This window comes from Papio anubis, chromosome 1 (assembly GCF_008728515.1).
Source record: "Papio anubis isolate 15944 chromosome 1, Panubis1.0, whole genome shotgun sequence".
Lineage (NCBI taxonomy): Eukaryota > Metazoa > Chordata > Mammalia > Primates > Cercopithecidae > Papio > Papio anubis.
In genome coordinates this window covers 201,820,238-201,842,511 of record NC_044976.1, presented here as the reverse complement: position 1 = coordinate 201,842,511, position 22,274 = coordinate 201,820,238, and the positions used below count along the sequence as shown (strand labels likewise).

The window sequence follows — 22,274 nt, the reverse complement described above, 5'->3', positions numbered from 1 at the left end:
TCAGAGAAGCCAGCACCAAGCCCAGGGGCAAATGTATGTGTGGCTCTGGCAGGAAGGATCAGGATGGGAGGAGGTGGAGCTGGAGCTTTGGGTCAGAGGGCAGGGCAGCTTAGCCACTGTGGGACAGGCGAGTGAAGATCGGAAGAGGAAGGGGAGAAGAGGAAAGAGAAGGAGAGGGGAGGGAGGGGAAGGGGGAGAAATGAGGGAGAAAAAGAGAAGGAGGGAAGGAGAAAAGAAGAAGGAGAGCCAGAAGAGGAGGGAGGGGAAAGGAGGAAGATGGTAGAGAGGGGTGGGGGGAGGAGAGAAAAAGGAGGGGGAGGGGAAGGGGACTGGGGAGTATTATGGGGAGAAAGAGAAGGGAAGAGGGAGAGAAGAAAAGAGAGGGGAGGGGAGGGGGAAAAAGGGAAAAGGATGGAGGAGGAAGGAGGAGGAAGGGGAAGGGGGGGAGGAGGAGAGGGAGAGGGAAGAGGGAGAGAGACACTAAGGAAAGGTAGGAAAAGGGAGGAAGATGTGAGCGAAGTCACAACGCACATTGGGCAGGGGGACACCTTGGGGAGAACACATTTGGAACTGCCTGGCCCCTGTCATGATGTCATTACTCCTTATCTTGTCACAAACACACATTCTGTTAGGAATGCACACCAGCTCTCCAAGGGAAAGTGAAGGATGGGCCAGTGAGACCTCAGTTTAAGGTATCAGTGGGAAACAGGCCATTCTTGTCTCCAATCCCTCCATGGTCTTTCTGCTTTGGCTGGGTAAGGTGGGATCTTTGCTAGGCGTGTCTGTCAGTGATTAGGTCTTGAAAAGCTTATAGTTTTTTCTTTCACCTTGACCTACAAAGCATGAATCGAGATAAATTTAACATTTCCTCCCTTTTCACCGCTCTCTCATTTTTTCCGTCTTAACAAGCCGGAGGAGGATTGTGGTGCTTTTCCAGAACAGCTTAATGCCACACAACCCTGCACATTTAAATGTGTAACGCTTCCTCTATCATTTGCATCTTAATGTTCCAAACCAACAATCATGAAGCCTTGTGTGAAAAAATAAAGAAGAATTTAGAGAAATTTGGGCTAATTCTAAACCTTGATGAATTATACCTAACTATAGAAGCTTCGTGATGAGACTTTTTAAAAAAAAAAAGACTGAAATCAATTTACCGCTGAAAAAGGTGCCAGATGGGAATTAAACCAAATACTGGCATTTTCTTTAGCCACAGTTTAGAAATTACAGACAAAAAAAAAAAAAAGAGAAAAAGAAAAAAGAAAAAAAAATTGGCCTCATCTATTTCCCTGTGTCTCAGCTCCGTAGCTGGATGCTTTATGCTCCTTGTGTGAGCGTCACTCAAGTCAAGCATTCCTTCATCCACTCACTCACGTGTTACGCGTGGGGCAGGCTCAGGCTCCCCTGGAGAGCTGGGGACATGTGTACTACATCCAGTCCTTGGTGCTGACTCTGCAGTCAAGGGCACTGTCTGTCATCCTAAAGTTGTCCCAGGTACTGGCACCATGCTCGGTCAGCACTGCCTTGTCTAACAGGCACCTCCGCACTCCCTGGGAACTACGGCTGCTCTGCGGGGGCTGAAGTTTGCTGGACTCCCCTGTCTCTGTCAGGCCCCTTTGGCTCCTACAGTTGAGCCCCTGCATACAGAGAGCAACACAAAGAGGAGAAAGATGTTCTCCCTAGGATCACTGTGGGCTGCCATGCCGTGTGGGCGCTGGAGGACTCTGGGGAGTTCACGGCGATTGCCACTCTCCCCTTTGTGCCACTCTCAGCAAGAATAGTCCTGAAGGTGCTACTTGTGCCCTAGTAGGGTTTTCTGTGGGGGTGGGGAGGCATGGGGAGGACAGCACTTTCCAGCACTTTTTGTTATTAACTCTCCAGCTCTCAGACCCTGGGCCAGGGATGACATCCAAGTAGCCATTCGATGTTCTCAGAATTCTTCTTCCCTTCTAGAAGTAAAGGTTCCTTACAGAGTCAAGCTCACTGTGTCCGAGTCTCCCCTTAAAATGAGCTTTATTTTCTGAAGGTCCTCAGTCCCAGACAGATACACAACTGCCAACTCTGTCCCACTGCACGATTCAGCAATTCCAAGAAGGTTTGTCTAGTGAGGAGAACGGATTTGAATCCCGGACCCCCAGCCCTGGCTGTAGACGTGGTCTGTGGGTCCTACCAACCTAGGGGGTGGAGCTCCTCAGAGGAGAGTCACAGGTGATCCATCAGCACATTAAGATCACTGCAGACTGGCGCGGTGGCTCACACCTGTAATCCCAGCACTTTGGGAGGCCGAGGCGGGTGGATCACGAGGTCAGGAGATTGAGGCGATCCTGGCTAACATGGTGAAACTCTATCTCTACTAAAAATACAAAAAATTAGCCGGGCATGGTGGTGGACGCCTATAGTCCCAGCTATTGAGGAGGTTGAGGCAGGAGAATCACTTAACCCGGGAGACGGAGGTTGCAGTGAGCCAAGATCATGCCACTGCACTCCATCTCAAAGAAAAAAAAGAAAAAAGAAAAAAAGTCACTGCAGATCCATCCGGATTACCCTCTCCTCCAAATATGGGAATTGGGTCTCTGGCCTTCAACCTTGTATTTGATGACTGATTTTTTTTCTTTTTTTGAACTGCTTTGAAACCAGATCCTGGACATATCTATGTCCATGGCCACCTGGTAGTACCCTTGTTTCATTTTTCACATGAATGAATGGAAGCACAGACATGTTAAATAATGCAGGCAAGCTCCATGACAGGCAAACTGGCGGTAGACTCTCAGGCGGGACAAGTCCCCGTCACTCGCTGTTGTCTGTCCTCTCAGCTAAGTTGCTAGATTGAACAAAAAGAAAAACGATACAGCACACCCTGTTAAACTGGAATTTCAAATAAATAACAGTTAGTTTTGGTATAAGTGTGTCCCAAATATTGCATGGGACATACTTAAGGTGACACTAAAAAATTGTTCTTTTTCTGAAATTCCAACTTAACGGGCATCCTATATCGCCTGTGATGACACTACTACCCAAGGGCAAGTCTTATCCTACCCTCTCTTACTAAAATGAGTTTTACTTTTGCACATTATGTAATTTAGAGAAGTAATACTGACCTTCACAACTGGAGAAAGATAATCCACATAGTTTTTATACTAACAGCTGACAGGCGACATTTTCCCTTTGACTTTTTTTTACTCCTGAATGTACGTTTTGGTCTCTTTCCTGTCCTTCCCCCACCCAAATCTCTCCTAGGCTTAGCAAGAGATTAACTTGATTCTTACCCACCCAGATGCATTATTGCTAAATTGTCCTCCCCGTTTCTCTGTATTCCATGAGATGAAACATTAACTTTCGCAAGAACTAATCTTCATTGTCAGAAAGAAGCAAAATCGACATATCCAGCTCTTAAAAAGTCAGAGTGTTATTCAGTGCATGAAGCTGTGGTTTGGGAACAGTGGATTATTCTGGCCAAGCACCCCTAGAGCCAGATGTGCCAATGAAAGCCTGTTATGAACTGGAACACAGAGACTAGCAATGCAGGCTAAAGTGATGGGATTAGGGAGACACTGCACCTGGAATAAGCCATTGATAACTGGGCATACGCCCTGGAATGAAAAAGCACCCACACAAAGCTGAGCTAAGCACAGCTCACTCCTTCAGCATGTCTCTCAGTGGCCAAATGGGAGCTGGATGCTTATCTAGAAACAGGAGTGTCCCAGCAAGTTACAGTCCAAATGTCTTTTCACATGTACCTGCTTCCACTCCCCAAGTGGGGCATTGGTACAACCCACCAGTGCACAGAAGCCAGAAGGTTGTCTCTGCAGTTTCTTGTCATTGAAGGAGTCGAAGTAGTAGGGCCACTGAAAAACTTGGCAATCAAGTTACACAACATATCTTTCTCACCTGGGATTCCCTGGAACAATTAAGCCCCGATGCCCTCAGGTATCTAGTGTATTAACGTCTCTCCTAGGTCTCTAGAGTAGCACTAGCCATGGAAGATTCTGGGAATACTGAAAAAAAATAGTCACTCAGATAATTTTCTGTAGGAGATTAATTCACTGCCAGAACCCCTGGCAGGTGGAGAAAGGCTGAGAGAGGCTGCCAGGACCTCTGCCATGGTTACTGAGGCCTTACCTGTTTCTGCCCAGCACCTGTGATGGCCCTGAGTTTCCAGAAAAATGGCAGGTGAATGGCAGTGGACAAATTCCTCAACTGCAGGCAGAGGTAGTCAGTGCCACAGGGAGACTTCACTTGGGCTATTCTTCAACCTGTGTCCAGGCTTAATCCTCGCCATCACTTCCTTTTTAGTATCTAGTGCTATTTGGAATTATCTCAACCTTTGCCACAAATAGCCACAGACAGACCCCTTTAAAAATGGCATCCTGGGATTTGCAGGTCAGCCGATGCTGAAGAAATCTCAGAGCTCTTTGCATATCTCTTCCAGGCTGGACACATCTTAGGCCTAATAAGGTTAATAGCCTTATATCTATTTGTGACCACAGGAATGAAAAGAAGGTCATGTCCCCTGAGATCAGGGAAGAGAGCGTTTCCCAGGCCTTTGGTGTGGAGTCTGTGAGGCTTGCTAATCTGGGCCGCAGCCTGGTCTCACGGTCTGGAGATACTGTCGGCCTTAGACTGGCTCAGCTGAGTCTCATTTGGTATCTTATTACTTAAAAAAACAGAGTCAAACCCTCCTGTGAGCTCTGGCTGTGTATCTGCAGAAGAGGAGTATAATAAAGAGAAAAGACCCTCGTGTTTGTCCCACTTACTGACGTCAGGGTTCAGGCCATCCCCCTTCCATTACCTATGGGAGATCCCCATGGACTTCATGGTGATGTTAAGGGTGGGCTGAAAATTACTAACTGAACTCTCTTCTGCAAGTGGCCCAAGTGACACAACTTAGCAGTGAGACGTGCACCTCTTAGAGGAGCTGCAGGTACTTGCCTAGAGAACCTGTGAGACCCAGCCCTGGGCCTTATCTGTTAAAGCTGTAGGCAGAACAGACAGCCCCTTCACTGCCTAGGAGTGGGCTCTCCGATGTGTCTGCAACATGTATTTCCAACATGTTTCTAGGCTATGGGGCAATCAGCTCTGACCTGATTAGAGGCCCCTGGTGCACACTTCTGCAGGGCATTGTAATTCCACTGAGCCCCAGAGATGGGCTCTGCTGGTAGCACCTGCGCTAGATTGTTCCTGAAGGTTATAGGGCCACACCGTCTTAACAATGTGTACAACTCCAGACAGCAGGTGTGACTGGAGCAGCTCATCACAAGCACTGTGATTTTTAAAAAATGTATACTACTGAGGTTCCCGGAAACTCACCAGGAGCGATGAGTCCGGGCATGCTGAATGGGCTTGATCATGGCCGGCACTAGAGCTGTGCACTGAGCAGATGTTTGGGGAACAATAAGGAGGGAGGAGGTGGGTGGGGGAAGCACACTTGTGTTTCATTTTCTTTCTTGATGATAAATTTGTACATTTATATTGTCCAAAAAACTCCCAAATAGAACTATGATTTATTTTTCACAATGGACAGAGTCAAGTTCATCTTTCTGACAGTCGAAAGTGTTTTCTCTTTGGAAACTGGAGAAGGCCAGTGCCCGAGGGAATGTTTGCCTGGCAGTCTAACTGGAAGCATGGAGCATAATTGGGTGGGGAAAGCGTCTCTCCCCAGAAGCAAAGCCAGATTTGAGTGAGGAATGGGGTGGGGGCCTTTTGTGGTCAGGCAGACTCCATTATTTCAGAAAGCTGGGAAGACTGCCCTCCCCCACCCAAAAATTTCCTGTAGTATTTATTTGGTGAAGCCTGCAATTTCATCATTAATAATGCATTCCTGTGTGCTAACCATCATCCCCTGTTCAGGGGGATCCACTGTAACATGCACATACTTCTGGGAGGCATATATTTCTGCATTGACAGTGAACAGTTCTGTCTGAATTGCCATCTTCAGGTTCTTTTTTTTTTTAGAGGGCATTTGAGAATAAAACTGGAGGCTGGGCGCAGTAGCTCACGCCTGTAATCCCAGCACTTTGGGAGGCCAAGGCGGGCGGATCACGAGGTCAGGAGATTGAGACCATCCTGGCTAACACGGTGAAACCCCATCTCTACTAAAAATACAAAAAATTAGCTGGGTGTGGTGGTGGGTGCCTGTAGTCCCAGCTATTTGGGAGGCTGAGGCAGGAGAATGACGTGAACTCGGAAGATGGAGCTTGCAGTGACCCGAGACCGTGCCACTGCACTCCAGCCTGGGCAACAGAATGAGACTCCATTTAAAAAAAAAAAAAAAAAAAAAAGGGGGAAAAAAAGAAAAAGAGAATAAAAGTAGAAAAATGAGTATTGCTACTGATATTCTTTAACCTCATCACCCAGTGTGTGAGTCTGGTAGGTCATGCTGCCTTGTTGCCTTAGTTAACTACCCCTTCTTTCTACTATATGTGCATATCCATGCACATGCTCAAACATACATATTAACGTGTTTAAGTGCATTCTTGTCTTGTGAGCAAACATATTAGGTAGAAAAAAAGGGGGATAATGGCTTTTTATAGTAATGTTCATTTTATAGTGATTTCTAGGATACTTTTTGCTATGAGTTGCATTGTGTCTTCCAAGAAATATATGTTGGACTCCTCAGCCCCAGTATCTCAGAAAGTGACCTTATTTGAAGATAGGGTCATTGCAGATATAATTAGTTAAGATAAGGTCATGCTGCAGTCAGGTCAGCCCCTAATCCAATATGACTAATGTCCTTACAAAAGGAGGCATTTGAACACAGAGACTCACACACAGAACACTGCGTGTGAACATTAACCCAGCCATCTACAAGCCAAGGAGAGAGGTCTGGAACAGACCCTTTCCTCACAGCCCTCAGAAGGAGCCAACTCTGTCAACACCTTGGTCTTGGACTTCCAGCCTCCAGAACTGTGAGACAGTAAGTTTCTGGAGTGCAAGCCACCCAGTTGGTGGTACTTCACTATGGGAAATCCTCTAAGCCTTAAATAGCTCCATGGCTTCCACAGAACAGAGTTTTTCTATGAAAGCTGAGCAATGCTGAAATGTAGTTTAAAATTCCCAGAAGGAACACTGCTAAAATGGTTTTTAAAAAGTAAAGAAATAAAGAAAATACAAGCAAATAACACTTGTTACAGAGCACAGGTTCTTTATAGTAGAAAGATGACTGGCCTTAGCGGTGGAAGACATAGGTTTGAGTCTTAGTTCTGCCTCTTACTACTGAGGTGACTTTGTGAAAGCCACTTGGAGTTTCTTCTCTTTTTCTTTCTCCTTCCTCCTCCTTCCTCTTCCTCCTCCTCCTCGTCTTCTTCTTCTTCCTCCTCTTTCTCTCTCTCTCTCTTTTTTTTTGCTTATAAACAACCGAAATTTACTTCTTACAACTGTGGAGGTTGGGAAGTTAAAGATCAAGGCACCAGCAGATTGGGTGCCTGGCAACGGCCTTCTTTCTCATAGATAGTATCTTCTCACTGTGTCCTTTCATGGTAGAAGGGCCACCTGGAGTTTCTAAACATTATTGTTTTTTTAATTTTGTAAACTATTTTGTAAACTATTTCAACATCCAGACTTATAAAATGTAAAAGTCTTAAATGTATAATAAATTGTCATGTATTAAGTAAATGCAAGGTGTTACTGCCATCATCCTACTACAACTGAAGGTGAGAGTTTGGCTTGAGTGCTCAGGATTTTCATGTTCTCTTCCTGTGCATCACTGATGTGAATGGCTGAACAAGCTCTTCAGTCCCCTTGAGTCAGGTGGCTTCACACTGGGTGTTCTAGATTCTCTGTTTTTTTCTAGAATTCTAGCTCCAAGTCTCAAGATAGCTTAGGTTTTTTTCAAGGAAGACGAAATTCATTTGACTCGGGCTCTGTGCAGTGCAGCTTATGGGGAACTCTTCTTTCTCCAAATACTATCTGCTAAGCTTATTCCAGAGTTATTGTTTCGCAAAAATGTAATTATTTCAAGGCTACACTTCAAAATCCCATAAACAGAGAGTAAAAATAAAATGCATATGGTAAGAGGAGGCTTTTTTCTTTGAGGCTATATGAAAGAGGAAGGGTACGACCCAGTGGAATGCGACAGTTATTTGCTCTGTCTGTATTCCTTCCAGTAACTAAATGGCTTTAGGTCCTCACACCCCTAAAGAGTAGCCTTTCATGAGTAACTAGGAGGAGGGAAGATGAATTGAAATTGCAACAGAAAAACTTTCCCAACTAGATAAGTCACATACAAGAAGAGGTGTCCCAAGGAGACATGAAGAATATAGTCTCTGAGCAGCTGCTTGCCTTTCTGAATTTTATTCTGTCCTGCACAAAATTCACTTGAATGTGTCTTCTCCAACATCTGATTAGCTTGCCACCTAAGTGCCTTCCCCAACTAAGAGTCCACTTAGCAATGCAATTGAATGGTCAGGAAATGAAAAAGAAATATGTCATGCAGAGGCTCATAATTTGTCTCTCTTCTACCTCCAGGCACAGAGCTTTTGAATCTTAAGGCTGTCAGAAGCCTTAAAGATCCTCTGTGGCACTCTTAGTAGAGGAATAAATGCCCTTGACATCTTTGCTTATAATTTCCTAGTTTCTCCTCAGACTCCTCTGTATGGGAGACTTACTGCTTTACAAACTGTGTTCAATATTTAGGATGCTTCTTTTGTTTGTTTTGTTGGAAAGTTTGTATTTATGTAGAAAATAAATCTGCTCCTAGTTTTGCTCTTTAGAGCCATAAGAATAAGAAAAATCCCAACTTGTTCTGGCAGCTCTTTACATGCTGGGACATTACTTTTATGTCCGTCTCGAGTATTTCTCTTCTCCATACAAAACATCTCTGGAATTTTCTATTACTCTCTTATCAAGATCAGGAGTGTTTCTCACCATCCTAAGCAGTATTCTCTACACATTTAGGGCATTTAGGAGGAACAATTTTCCAACAAGCTTCTTAAAGTGCTCTACCCAGAATTGAATATTGTGCTTCTGATATGGACAGAACAGACAGGAGAACAGAACATGGTGAGCATGTGACATCCTGATATTTATATGTCAATTAATTCTGGACACTGGATCTTCATAAACTCAGTTGCCCTTGGGAACCTGGTGCTTCTTTTCTTCCATTCCTGTCTCCGGGTGGCCAGTGAGCCCCATATTGGCATCAGTGCAGGCGGGAACCTCATTGAGTTTTCCCTTGGGAAGAGTATTAACTATGGCCTCACACTAATCTTCTTGCCCACTCTAACCTAATGGTTACCCCCACGAACACACTGGACATTTCTTCCAAATCTAAGTGCATTGTGTCAGTGTTGGCCTGTCCAAAGAGATGGATTTTCTAGATGAGACTGGAATTTTAGAATGGGACAGGATGCATGAACATTAGCCTTGCTGTCCACTGACTCGATGATAATCTGGACCTACCTGATCTTCCAGCCTCTGGAAGCAAAGGCTTGGCTTACCCTTGGCCAGAACCTTTTGCTGAGAGCTTTTCACCAATATGCTGCAGAAATAAGAGGGAGAGTTCCCACTTGTCTCAGCCATACAGAAGGCAGTTCCAAATGGCCACCCAGAGACAGGGATGGAAGAAAAGAAGCACCAGGTTCCCAAGGGCAACTGAGGTTATGAAGATCCAGTGTCCAGAATTAATTGTCCTGTAAATATCAGGATGTCACATACCATCATCAGGGAGCTTGAATGAACTCATTGCATTTTTTGAAGTGTCTCTTGCTTTCTGTTCCTTGGACCTTTCTCAATCTCCATTCAACAAAGATTTGATGAAGTATTTCAGTATTTCTGAAAAATAGGCTTCCTTTGGTGAGGATACAATTCAGTAGTGAATCTCAACCAGTTGTACTACTAATTATATGTTTACTTGGTATTTGCCACTGCATTTTGCAGGGACAGTTTACTCACCTATACCATAAAGTAAAAAATACTTTTTAAACTTTCTTCTAGTTCTTATATCCTATGCATATACTCAAGCTGCAAGGTTTGAATTTCTGAAGGCCAAACTCACAAAGACCTTGAAAGTCTCTCTCTCATGGTACCTGCTTCAGTGTGGGGAGGGATCTGTTCTCTGCCCAGTTTTCCCTGTCACTAGCCTTAGCAATTTTAACTGGAGAAAGTTTTTTATTTTTTTGAGACGGAGTCTCACTCTGTCACCCAGGCTGGAGTGCAATGGCACGATCTTGGCTCATTGCAACCTCCGCCTCCCGGGTTCAAGTAATTCTACCGCCTCAGCCTCCCAGGCGGCTGGGATTACAGAGAAGTTAATAGCACAGCATGACCTTCCACATCCTCAGTGTTAAGATTAGGTCCTGCTGGTCATGCTGGCCTACTGATGGTCCCTAGCCATTTTTGGGATTTGCTGTGGAGTCAGGATATGAAATTCTGCCTTAGGTATTTATTGGTCTTACTCCTTCAATACATACAGACCGTAAACAGGCCTATCATGTGAGTGGAAATGTATGTATGCTTTCTCTTCTGAATGTGGCCAGGTTTTTCACAGAGGTGACTGAAAGTTACAACATGACCATTCTGCATTAGTTCTTAGGTGAGCACAGATCCTTAACACAGTGTTTGCTGAAAAGGAACACTGCCAGGTGATGGTTTAATCAAATTCCCATTTGTTTACAGGATATCAGGCAAGCAGTGAACCAAGGAGATCACACAAGCCCTGGCTTTCTCTGTTCTCAACGTGGCCTGCCTGCTTCTGCTCCTTGTATCTCCCACTTGCAACTTGCTCTAAGTCAACACAGATTCTGCAAACAATCATTCCATAATTTTCTTATCTGATTCTTCCAGTGATTTCTTTGTGACCCAAGGACCGTCTGCAAGGGCAAGTGCAGGTGAAGGGCGGAGTCTCTGGGACAGGTGTGGCTGAGTGGCCATGCAAGATGAGGTATGAGTTCTGCTATTGGCACAATGACCCGGGTTGTGTCAAGCCAGTTACCAGGGCCTCCCACCAACCAGCTGCTCACAGGGTCTTCCATATGAACATCAGATATGTGGTGGTGCCATGGCACATGAAGGTCCACAGGAGACTATCACTTGGTACTTCACACTGTGGAAATCCTAAAGCTTTCAGAAGAAGCATATAGAACAGAATTCTCAGATAGTCGGACTCAAAGCCATTTAAAATTATATAGTTGAACCTTGAGCAATGTGGGGATTAGAGGCACCAACTTCTCAGGCAGTCAAAAATTTACATATAACTTTTGACTCCCCAAAAACTTAACTACTAATAGCCTACTGTTGACTGGAGGCCTTACTGATAACATAGTCAAGAGTCAATTAACACGTATTTTTTATGTTGTATATATTATATACTGCAAAAAAGGAAAATGCTATTAAGAAAATCATAATGAGGAGAAAATGTATTTCCTATTCCTATTTTGTATGTTGTATATATTATATACTGTGAAAAAGGAAAATGCTGTTAAGAAAATCATAAAGAGGAGAAAATGCATTTCCTATTCCTATTTTGTATGTTGTATATATTACATACTGCGAAAAAGGAAAATGCTATTAAGAAAATCATAAAGAAGAGAAAATGTATTTCCTATTTGTTAAGTGGAAGTGGATCATCATAAAGGTCTTGTCCTCATTGTCTCCTTGTTGAGTAGGCGGAGGAGGAGGAGGAAGAGGAGGGGTCTGCCTTGCTGTTTCAAGGGCAGCAGAGGCAGAAGAAAACCCATGTAGAAGTGGACCCGTACCATTCAAACCCGTGTTATTCATGTGTCAGCTGTACTTCTATTAGGTTTCCTGCCATGGATCCATTTTGAAAACATTATAATTCTGTGAAAATCGACTAGCTGCAAATGGTAAACTATTAAGAAAAGCCATGCTACTTAGACCACCAACCTTGGAATCTCCTGGCGTGCTTATAAAAAAGCAGATTCTCGATTCCAATTTCAGACCATCTGAATAAGAATTTTTAAGGTCACGGCACAGCAATCTCAATTAGAGACAAGCTCCCCAGGTGATTCTTAGAGACATCAGAGTTTGAGAGCCATTAAAGCAGCATATTTGACTCCATCTCCTGACCCTTCTGAATAATAAAAGAATTTAGTGTACCTTGAATGCAAAGAACTTGAGAAGAAGAAAAGCTTTTTAAACAGATGAATAACAACAACCATTCTGGAGGAATCCTCAAAAGGAGGATAAAGTGGCCTTGTGAAAATATTGATGATTGTATTGATTCCTTCAAAATCAACCTTTGGCTGAGAAAGACTTCACTAGTCCTTCCCTTTGGGTCTCTCCAACAGCTTCATTAAGCCAGCCCCACTCATCTCCTAAAGCTGAGGTCTCCAGGAGCATGGGGTTTTGGGGTGCAGGTGAGGGTTGGGGTTCTGGGGCTGGAGGAGGGGGCACATGCACATGGGTATAAAGTGGACAGCCAGCAGGTGAGGTGTGGCCCAGAGAGCGGGGATGACATGAACTTCCAGATCTAGAAGCTAAAGCTACTCTCATCCCATCTGAAAAGTGGAGACAGAAGACCATGGTGGGCAAGGAGGAACTGTCACAATTCTGCTCAGCCCTTGGCCACAGCCATTGCTTATATACTGTCCTGCCAAGCCCAAGGGGTTGACCAGATTAGGAGTCTGATAGGAACTTGACCTTTTAGGGGCTCAGAGGTTATTTCTGTCAGATGACTTTCTCAGGGGGAAAAGATCTCACATCTCATTGATTCGACCAGTCAATCACAATGGAATCTGAAGTTTGTCTAAGGACAAAGAGTCAGCACTTTACCCTTATAAAAAGATATAAAAAGGCAGCTATAGATAGCTCTGCTGCCAAAGCCCCAGGCACATGAAGGTAATTCAACAGCCCATTAAATTTATTATGGGACTGGGAGGTGACAAAATTGCCTTTAGGGCCAAAGTCTGATAAAGAAGAACAGAGCTCTGTTTTAGGTCTGAAATTGTACACGGTGTCAGCACATTGACAGGAGCCTGGGAGGTAAGAGGTTGCTTTGAAATTCAGAATCCTGAGTAACTCAACCTGTTCAGTCCTTTCTACTTTATTCTCTCTCTCTCTCTCTCTTCCAAGCCAGGTTCTGAATGATTTAAATAGCTGGGTTGGGATTACAAAGGATTTTAGCTGTGGTTTTGTGTGTATTTGTATGCACGCATGTGTATGCATTTATGCGTGCATGTGTGTGTATTTATGTGTGCATGTGTGTTTGTGTGTGTACGTGTGTGTATGTTTGTTTGTGTGCCCTTTAAATCTGTTATGGTGTTTTACAAAAGAGAAATTGCCCATTGTTGTGCCAAGAGGGGTCTTTGAAACAGCAGTGAGAAGTCAGAAGAGCTGGGAAAAGGATGTTTGGCTTTTGGAGACCAAGTCCAGTCTGAATACTTATCAATTTTTAAGCCACTGTGTTCCCAGAGTCTGAGCCATGACCCCTTTCTCCCCACATCATTTTGTGGAGCAGGTTGTCGGAGGGAGGGATCAGACAAGGTATGCCCTTTCTGGGAGACTTCTGCTTCCTACCACACTTCACTGTCCTCAGCTGGAAGGAGGCCTTTCTCAACGCTTCTTGGCCTAGAAGCCTCTGTACTGAGAGGTTCAGGAAATCTAGGCAATGATTGATGGTTTGTTGGTGTCAGGAGAGCAGAGGAAGAGCTTCTTTTCAGATAGGAGATTAAACTCTTTTCATTTTGGGATCAAAAGCAAGAAGAAAGAGATGCATTTCATATGCAATCTGAGTTCTTTTAAAGAGTAACACCCTCCTCTCACCTTCCTCTACCCTCACTGTGTTGGAGTGGCACCAGAAGTCCAGGCTTCTGCCAGCTGTGATTTCTCCCTGTACCCGCTGGAAGCTAACCAGGATGGCTGCCGACCTGGTCCTGCTGAGTCCCGTCCCTTGTTGATGGGCTCCAGGGAGCAATTGGCTCTGGGCCTGGCAGCCCACCTGACCTCCCTGCATTATCCGCTGTCTGTCACTTGTCATCGAGTGAGTCTGGTTGCAATCAATTCACGCAGGTTCCTGTGGGAACATGTCTGGTAACTTATCATGCTGCAGCCTGTCAAAAGTCTGACGTGCTTGGGGCAAATGTTTGCTTTGTGCAACTGCTATTTTGAGGGTGTGTGATGTCGCTGTCTCAATGGCGTATGTGCCCGGAGACAACGGCACTGAGAGAAAGCATGGTTTCAGGAATCCCAGGATCTGTTATTAGAAGAATGACCACTGTTAGGTAATAACTCAGGGCACACAGTATGAACATTTGAGCAGGAGGGATCGCCTAGGGTTTCATATCAGGTCTGGGGTGGGGTAAAGTTTATGCCGCTTTCTTTTTTTTGCATGAGATTCCTGAATTCATTTCCTCAAAGCTTCTCCCTCCATGAATCTAGAAAGATCTCATGGACAATCTGCCATCAGGCTGAAATGATAACAAAACCTGGATTAGCACACCATTTCCCTAATAGAGTCACATTCACTCTTTTTAAAATTATTATTTCCAAGTCTATGGCTATATTTTCTAGTCAAATGCCATTATAAATAATTTACCAAATACAAGGGAGCAGTCTGTGTTGCCTGATTTGTTTTAAATCCATGGCCTAAGGAAACAGAAGAGACCTTTGCTCCCTCTCCATCAGATCACCTGGCATAAAACAATGTGCGCGCTTGGGGTTTAGGTGATATTTTTCCCCTGGCATGCAAACATTGAATGCTTTGCCTGAGAGAAAACAAAACCTTTACAAAGCCCTTGGAGTCTGGATGGTGAGAGACTTGTGGCCCAGGCACCCTGGAGAGCAATGGGAAGCCAGCATCAACTACTAGACATTTGAGTAACCAATCTCAGACCAAGAGCACCCAGCCAACTCAATGGCTGACTGCAAAACTGCCCAGTGAACCCACAGACTTGGGAATAATAATAAAACAGTTAAGTTCCTACATTTTGGGGTGGTTTGTTACACAGCAAAAGCTAATTGATACATCCTCCAATGACTTAGTTTATATCAATCTAGAGGCCTTTGTCGGTCCTTATTTGCCTCAATGTTTCTGTCTGATTTGAGGTCAGCCATTCTGCTGAAAATCTTTAAAATGGATGCTTGTGGGGGGTTCCGGTGTGGTCTTACTTATAACAAGATTTATCTTAAGTGACTCCCTGGAGATCTTCATTGACCTAGGCATCTCTATTGATGTGAAAGTAAAGAACCTGTTAATCTCTGTCAATCAGGAAAATGGTGTTAGAATGCGGTTTCTCTATCTACTCTTCGGTTATCTGGCTAAGCCTTGCTACCAGCAATGAGCCAGCAAGGGTAGAATAAGCCTGGCTAATTGAAGGTTAATAATTAGGAAGTAGGTCCTAGCTACCTGTAGTAATCACAAAGTTCATCAGAGAAGCAGAATCAATAGGATGTATGTGTGTGTATTTCTATATGATTTTGATTTTTAAATATGCATAAACATACACACACTCATAGAAAGAGAGAAAGAGAGAATGACTGACAGAGATTGTGGAGGCCGCAAGTCCGAAGTCTTCAGGTTAGATCAGAAGGCTGGAGACCTAGGGAAGAGTTGCTGTTGCAGTTCCAGTTGAAAGGCTGGCAAATTCCTGGGGGGAGGTGAGTCTTTTTTCCTTTAAGACTTTCAACTGTGATTGGATTAGGTCCACCCACATTATGGAGGGAACCTGCTTTACTCAAAGTCTACTGATTTAGTGTTAATCACATCTAAAAAATATCTTCACAGTAACACCTAGATAATGATTGACGAGATATCTAGGTACCAACTATGTCTAGCCAAGTTGACACATAAAATTAACCATCGCACTACTGTCTTTGCTGATTAGATGACTAGACTTCCTTATTCTTAAGAAAGTCACTATTGTTTCTGACCCACTAGTCATTGTCCAGGACTCAGTAGCTAGATATAGCAGATTTCAAAATGGTTCTGATCTGAACAGATGTGCTTTGTGACTAATGAATCATGCAAAACATTTCTCGTATTTGCTTCCCTCTTTATTTCTCATTGATTGATCCTGGATGGGTGAAAAGTTTTCTCTATCAGAAAAGTCATCTAAATCAATAAAAATTTATAGAAACCACAAGCATTGTCACGATAGTGTCAGCGATTGTCAAGATGTCTTGAGAGTCCAGTTTCTTTTTGAATTATAGTCAGAATTACTTCAGGTTACGCCACCAAGAAGGAATAAATGTGTCAGAGATAGAAAATGTGATTTCACAATCCTTTGTTTACAGGTTTTAAAAGTCTTTGTCAGTTATGCAAAAGGCCTCAAAAAGTAGGACTAAAAACATGGGGCACAAAGACTGGAACAAAATAAATGAATGTGGTTAATAACAGATATGTGGGCTCTCAAGGATATTAACATACATAAAAATTCATCATGAGAAATAATTACATTCCCTATTGTGGCCCACCCTCTAATTCTCTGGGCCCTGAAAAATAATGGGAAGGTTAACACATTTCTCACATTTCTAAGCATGTTATTATTTCTTGCTTACACAAAAATTGCATAAAAGCAATCATTTGGAATCTGAGAGTAGATGACATATACTAGACTCGGATAAAAGCTTAACCAAAATAGAAAAGCAATCTGGCATTGCTGACAATATTGTCACAAAAATATTACATCTTATGAAGAGAATTTCTCAGAATTCAATAACAACATGTTTAACAGCTAAATGGAGTCATTTGCATATTGTGGCAAAGTAAAAATACAATAATCTCATTTTTTGCTGTCTAATAGGATTTCCTAGGGCTGGATGGCTGGGAAGCATAGTCCAATCCTTGCAGTCTGCCCTTTGCTTTTTGTTCATTGTTTTCTTCCCTCTGGGCTTTTTCTTCTCCACCAGTTCTTTTTCTCCCTTTCTGCTCTACCTTTATTTTCATTCTTCTTCTTTTTTATTTGTTTTCTGTTTTTTGTGTTTTTAAGAGACGAAGAGTCTCACTCTGTCACCCAGGCTGGGCTGGAGTACAGTGGTGCAATAACAGCTCACTGCAACCTACCCTCCTGGGTTCAACAATTCTCTTGCCTCAGCCTCCCAAGTAGCTGGGACTACAGGCACACACCACCATGCCCAGCTAAATTATTATATTTTAGTAGAGACGGGTTTTCACCATGTTCCCCAGGTTGGTCTGGAACTCCTGAGCTCAGGCAATCTACCCGCCTTGGCCTCCCAAAGTGCTAGGATTACAGGCGTGAGCCACCAGGCCCGGCCTTCATTATTCTTTTTTATCCTGTACTCCCTTAATTTATTCCTTTCCGTTATTTTCTTATTCACTAAAAGAGATTCCAACTGACTTCCGTTAACCTATTCCTAAGTATTAGCAGAGGAAATGAATGATCATTTCTCATCATTTTCCTTGTCAGAACTTTTTTTTTTTTTTCTGAGATGGAGTCTCGCTCTGTTGTCCAGGATGCAGGGCAGTGTCACAATCTCAACCCACTGCAACCTCCAACTCCCGGATTCAAGTGATTCTTCTCCCTCAGCCTCCTGAGTAGCTGGGACTAAAGGCGTGTGCCATAACGCTTGGCTAATTTTTGTAGTTTTAGTAGAGATGGGCTTTCACTGTGTTAGCCAGGATGGTCTTGATCTCCTGACCTCCTGCCTTGGCCTCCTAAAGTGCTGGGATTGTTACACCTTCTTTTACCTGCAAGTCTGCCATTATTATTGTTGTCATTATTACTGTTATTTCCCTGGTTATCTCTTTCTAGGCCAAGTCAAGAGAATAGGTGGACTGGGCCATTTCCTAGGAGGTACAGAAACATCCCACCAAATTCCAGAAAAAAGAGGATAGTACAATTACTGAAGTTTTGTGTGTGTTCGTGTGTGTGTCTGTGTGCACACATATGAACTTTGATTATTATTTCCTCTTATTTTGCCTGCATTATTTGGATAAATGCTTTAAATCATCAGGACCAGAATGGCATGGTGGTTGAGAGACAGGGCTCTGACATTAGCTTATCTGGGTTCAACTTCATGCTTTCACATATATTAGTTAGAGCCCATAAAACTGACTAGATTTTTCTGCTCTTCAGTTTCCTTATGTATGAAGTCAGAATAACTACAGAACAGAATTTACAGTACTACTGGGAAGATTCAATAAGATAATGAACTGAAAACATTAACACATTGCCTTGTACATAGTGGACACGGCAAAGGTGACTCTCATTCCACAAACCTACGTGTTTGGGAAACAGCACATTTCTTTATTTGTGAATAAATTAGCCTCTCATTAGTTTGTAATTCCATCTCACATACTCTATTTGGGACATAAAGTTCCTCAGGGTCTTTTAAAGGTTCTGAGCCCACATGATGAGCCAATGTGCTGATGGTGGCCCCTGGTCGTTACAATCTGCTTAGCCAAGTACCTGCTGGTGGAGTCATTGTCTCTCCCACCCTCAGCTCTCAAGGTCAGATTCCTTTTTGAATATAGAATCTTGGGAGAAGTTGGCAACCACTGTCCCTGTGATCCCATTTTTGCCAATTCTTTCTATGAGGCGTCACCCCCGGGAAGGCAGAAGATAGGCATACCATTGTTCTGTCATCCACATGCCTCACTCCTCTCTAGTCTTAGGAAATGTCTCTCTCTTTTTTATTAAAATCAGGATGAAGCACCTCTCTGCCTCCTGCTTCTTCCAAGTCCTGGTTCTCTTCTATTGCTCTGCCAATGCTCTTTTCTCCTCTGAGCTTAGCCTATTGAAAACAAGATGGAGACATCTTGCAAGCACAGTGAGCCCTCCAGCCTGCCACAGACCACCCATGAAGCAATAAAGCATAGAGTTTTCTTCCTTTTTAAGTAGCTGGGGAGGGCAGAAAGACCCCAGTAGTAGTAGTACAGAAGAAAGAAAAAGAGAAAATACATGGGGAAACCCCAGAAATTAATTTCTAAATGTTATCCAGCTACATAAGTGTTATTCAGATATTAGGTGGTTTTTTTTTGTTTTTTGTTTTTAAACACCTTGCTGAAACTGTACTTGGCCTGATTAGTACTTTTCTCTTGGCATTTATTACATACCTTCAATCTTAGTTCATTTTCTGTTGCTATAACATGATGCCGGAGACTGGGTAATTTATAAAGAAAGAGGTTCATTTGGCTCTTGATTCTGGAGGCTGGGAAGTGCAAGATCAGACAGCTGCATCTGGTCCACTTCTGGTGAGGGTCTTGTATACCATCACAACATAGCAAAGAGGCAAAACAGGAAGTGTACATGCAAAAAGGACAAAACATGAGGCATGACCTTGCTTTATAAAAACATGCTCTCTGGAGAACTAACCTGATTTTGTGAGAAAGACATTAATTCATCTTGCTGGCCTAATCACCTCTTGAAGGCCCCACCTCCCAACGTGGTTACCTTGGCAATTTTTTTGGCAATCAATTTTAACATAAGTTTTGGAGGGGACAAACCACATTCAAACCATAACACTTTCCTTCTTAGAACATCATCTTCTTTGCTATGACTCAGCCATCTTCTAGTTACCTCCTATAACCCTGGGTGCTACTTCTGTTTATTTCATGGAATCTTCTACAATCTGTGTCATAGTGTTTGTGGGGTTCCAGATTCTGCTCTGGGCTCTCTTCTCTTCTCACCCTACCCATTTCCCTGGGAAATTGTACCTACTTCTGTTATTGATCTTTTGATAACTTCCATATCTGTTCTTCAGCTCTGTGGTACATTGCAAAGCCTGTCCAGAAATATTTATTGCTCCTCCCATCAAGAGGTGGAGTTGATTTCTCCAACCATTGAATCTGGCTGCCTTTGGGACTTGCTATGGAGAACAAAATGCAGAAGTGATGCTGTGCCAGTCTTAAGTTTGTACCTCAAGATGTTTTGCACACATATGCTTTTGATCTTGGAACCCCTTATCCTAGCCCAGTGAACAAACTGGGCTGAGCTGATGATCAAAGACACCTCCTTCACCCTTTCTGTCTACAAGGCCCTCTGAAAACAGCTGGTCCTCTGGTGATCTATCAGTTAACTGGTAGGTTAATAAACTAGCTTAGCCCAGATTAGCCAGCCTGGTCCAGATCCACAGAAACATCTAGATGACTTGAAGTTATGAGCAATAATAAAACATGCTGTTTTTAAGACACTAACTTCTGGGGTGGCTTGTCACACAACAAATGTTGATTCATACAAGCTCAAACATATCTTCTGAGCTCCCTGTCTTACAAGGCCAGGGGTCCCTGAACATCTCCATCCACACGTCCTAAATTCAACGTGCCCAAACCTGACTTCAACATTCTTCTTCATCCCCAGTCCATACCTACTTCCAAGAAGAGCTGATTCTTCTTTTGTCTTTTTTTTTTTATCTTGGCAAACAAAATGTCTTCTACTCAGAAAAGTGGGCAGCATCCCCACCCCCAATTCCTTTCCCCCTGTATTCAACCCATCACTAAGAGCAGTCAATCCCACTTTTGAATAGCTCTCCTACTTATCTACTTCTCTCTACCTCCACTAATTTTTTGTGGTATAGAATATTATCTCCTCTAGCCTGGTTTTCTCAAGCCTCCAAAGTCATTTTATGACCTGCATGCTTGCCTTAACTTCCATTTTTTATTTCACAGGATACTTTCAAAATGTAATTTTAACCATGTGAATCACCTGAAGAAATTCCTATAATGGCTCAAATTCTGTCATAATGTCCATGAGCTTCTGCTGGACTCACAGCCTTGACTTTAATCCTCATATAATTGGGAAGCATTAACAGTTCTTGAACGGGAACATGTTAGTACCAGGGCTCTGCTTCAAGAGAACTGGTCTGGGAGTTGTACTGAGCATGGCCTATGGGGAAACTTGGAATGTAAGAAGAGAAATTAAGAAGGCCTTTCATACATCCAATGAGAAAAGATGGATCTCAAACAAGACTGGTGGTAATGGGAACTTTCAGTGTTTTTTGAAGGAAAGTTTTAGGAGGATGAGATGGATACCAAGAAGAACTTCAGGAGTATATTATTCAGGCTTTGTTCTGACTAGATGTCAAGGGAGGGAAAGGGAAAAGTAAAAACTGCCCGTGATCTCAAGCTTGGCTCACAGATATGAGTGAAAGCACTGTTTGAATAATAAAGTATGGAGGAGAAGGAAGTTTATGGAGCAAAGAAATGGTCACAAGACAACTAGGGGACATGATGCTGGAAAGGTGGTTTGGAGTCAGCCCTTCTGTGCTTGCGTGGCAGCTAGTAGCTCAAGCGCACTGCTCAGCTTTTTCCTTCTGCATCTCTGTATACACCATTTCTTCTACGCAGCTTCCTGATCTATTTATTAAAACCATACTTCCAAGATCTTTCTCATGTGTCTCTCTTCTGGCTGCTTATTTACATGACGAACGTTGATTGCGTGATCACTATATGTCAGTTCTAGGGCTGCTGTGGTAAACTGAGCTCTCCCAACGACCCCTCCATCTCTCTCCGTAAGTATCACTTATAACCCCGTATTATGAAACTCAGTCCTGTGTGATATCCAGCTCTACAGCCAATGATAGTAGATCAGAATTACAAGTTTGGCAAACATTCCCAGTACACTAGATCTTAAGTTCATCTTTGTATTTCTCAGAGCACGCAGTAAATCTACAATAAATATTTGATGAATTAATGAATCATGCTATAAAATATTAAAATAGATCTGCAATGATAACATTTTATTAAAATGATTATGCTATTTTCAATGTTAAGACCTAGAGATAAAGTAGAATGGAGAGTCTCTGAAGTTCATTAGCAAGTGAAAAGAACCAGTCAAAATTTCATTAGAGGAAACAGACAGGCATAGCTGACATAGATCACCTTGCCCTGATTTTCCTTGTGAAAGTTCATTGATATTTTATGGTAGTGATTTGTTGTAGTGAGAGGTTTAACTTTCCTGACCCCAATAGTTACATGTGATGTGATTTGAGGGGTGCACCCTGATGCCCCCGCCTCCTTATCTACCCACTGGCAGATGTTTGAGATTTCACTGTCTCCAAAGACTCCATCCTCTCAGTGTAAGGCTTTGATCCGTGCTAAATGACAATATGCGCAGGCGGGGCCACACTGTGAGAATGAAGGGAAAGGCTGGGGAGAAAGCATTTGAGTTCATCATGAAATTCAGCACGCAGTCTCTGGGAGTTGAAGTGAGTCTTTTTGTAGGTGGCTGAGATGCTTGGAGGAGAGATGGGTGATAGAAGATGAAATGTCTTGATAAAAGAAAAAGAAATTGCAAAAATTGTCACTCAACTCTCCTATTTCTTCTTGTTTTTCTATGCCCATCTCTCATTCTTCCTTTCCCCGGATCTTTCTTATGAAAATAATATATAATCAGGCCTTGTAGTTGTCATTTTTATTTTTATTT

At 43.1% G+C, this 22,274-nt stretch overlaps 1 long non-coding RNA gene across 1 annotated transcript; it reads left to right on the top strand.

The window, feature by feature from the left end:
* The first annotated feature begins 446 nt into the window (after positions 1–446).
* Positions 447–21,232, top strand: LOC103880738. The gene is made up of 3 exons (XR_641928.4): positions 447–692; positions 10,612–10,876; positions 20,519–21,232. It is a non-coding gene; the product is annotated as an uncharacterized LOC103880738 (long non-coding RNA).
* The last annotated feature ends 1,042 nt before the right edge of the window (positions 21,233–22,274 follow it).